Source organism: Sinocyclocheilus anshuiensis, unplaced genomic scaffold (assembly GCF_001515605.1).
Source record: "Sinocyclocheilus anshuiensis isolate Anshui unplaced genomic scaffold, SAMN03320099.WGS_v1.1 scaffold435, whole genome shotgun sequence".
Classification (NCBI taxonomy): Eukaryota; Metazoa; Chordata; class Actinopteri; order Cypriniformes; family Cyprinidae; genus Sinocyclocheilus; species Sinocyclocheilus anshuiensis.
Genome location: NW_015552555.1, coordinates 457,946 through 460,011, shown reverse-complemented (window position 1 = coordinate 460,011; position 2,066 = coordinate 457,946). Strand labels below are relative to the sequence as shown.

At 40.5% G+C, this 2,066-nt stretch overlaps 1 pseudogene; it reads left to right on the top strand.

Annotated features, from left to right (window-relative positions):
• The window catches only part of LOC107664536 (centrosomal protein of 112 kDa-like), a 155,870-nt pseudogene that overhangs the window by 26,874 nt on the left and 126,930 nt on the right, over window positions 1-2,066 (top strand).

Sequence of the window (2,066 nt, the reverse complement as noted above, 5' to 3'; positions counted from 1 at the left end):
GGACTTGCGATTCAAAAATCGCACTAAGGATATTGCAATTCGTAATTAATGTTGGTAGGCTATATCGTGCAGCCCTAGACTGAACTGTGTGAGTGTGTGTGTCATTGAAACGCAAATTTAGCTGCAGCCAAGTGACTTTGTGTGACCCACCTTGCTCCACTCTGCGACCCACAGTTTGAAAACCCCTGCAATATAGCATCTATAAAGACAGCAAACGTGCTTTCAATGTGGAACTAGGCAAAGCTAGATAGTCATTCTTCTCAAACCTTATAAACAGTAACTTAAACAACACCTATTCGTAACTGTTTTAAATTCATTTTAAACCTCTTAAATCAATTTTTAAATCATTTTCAAAGTTTTTAAATTCCTTGTGTGATTATTTTTTTATTATTATTTTCTTTTCTTTTATGTAAAGCACTTTGAATTGCCATTGTGTATGAAATGTGCTATATAAATAAACTTGCCTTACTTGTCAGCGGGGTCATGATTAAGTCTCCTGGAGTGGTCTTCCTTCCCAGAGCATAATGTGAGATTCATACGGGTTTGTCGTCCTCTGCTTTAAGCTTACACTACTGTTACAGATAATATACTTAAACAAAAAGTATAAAACACATGGGCCAAAAATGGGGATCTTGCCCACAACCCCCAAACCCCCATCCGCTAAACGTCGGCTTCAAAGCAGCAAATTCCTGCATTCAGTGACGCAGGAGAAGGCGAGTTCCTTCATGGTCATGCTTGTGAATAAGAACATTATCGTCTGTAATCTGCAGCCAGCATTAGCTTGTCATATGGAAGCATTACAAACCTCTATTTAAACTCTGTTCCCACTGAAATTTATTTATGGCTCTAGATTAGCTGGAAAGTCTGGAACATAAATGTTCTGTCATCCGTCCTCTTAGTGTCATGAATGCTTCTTGTTTGTAGAGTTGTTTGCTAATGCAGGCATCACTATTACTATTGCTCACACTTGGGGTTAGTGATCTGAACAAACCTCTAAAAGCTGTGACACACCAAACCGACATCAAAGAACTAGCTATGATGAAAGCCAGCAGTGTTGACACCTCATGTTGCCTGGTGTCTTGGCCAAAAAGTTGCACTTGAACACAACGTAAAGACTGCAGCCAACGACCAACTGGCACATAAGTTTTGAGCCTACATGAGAGAAAATAACTTTCCATGCAAGCAGGTGGCAGTAGTCTGTATTCGTAATTCAAAAACAGAAACTAGGACTGTGGATATACAGTACAAACTGTATATGTACAATGTGGTCCAACTAGTGCAGAACACACCAGAAACACTCAGCGATGACCTGGTGTGTCACGGCCTCAACAAACCCTAAGCTTTAAACTTAGGAACTCGTCATGCACTATTTGTGACATGATTAGTACCTGTTCATCTACTAAGTGATTGCGTTTTTAATTTTCACCTGGTAGATGATAAAACAGGCAAAAATCCCACAGAATTACACTAAGCCATATCTAGAGACCATAAATCACCTAGAGTTCACTAGTAACCGCATAGCAGCCTAACAACTGTTCCGAACAGCTTAGAAACTGCACAGCAACACCATGACAACCAGACACAACAACAGCCACATTTTCTTCAAAAAACGTAAAACCTGGTTTGTATTTGTTTTCTCAGATTTTGGACCGCAAGAATGGCGAGATTGACAGACTAAAGAGCATGTACCGTGGGAAGCAGAAGGAGGTGGATGAGACTATTCGGAAGCTGGAGAAGAGAGGTGAGGGTAGAACATATGAAGTAGGTTGTGTTTATACACCGGTAAGGTGTTCCCTAGTACAACCCAGCTGTAAACCACTTCTGCAGCTCCAAAAATGACTCTTAAATTAAAACCATGTCTGCATTTGTGATCGGAGAAATGACAAACAACAAGCAATACACTACACTGCTCAAAACTCGTATTTGAATCATCAGTGGCAAATCCTTTAAATTTGAAAACGTACTTACAGGCTGTGAGTCAGCATTATTTGTCAGCATCATAGACTGTGGTCAGCATGCATGCCGAAGGGGAAACAGGGGAACTGAATTCACCGGAACACCGGCAT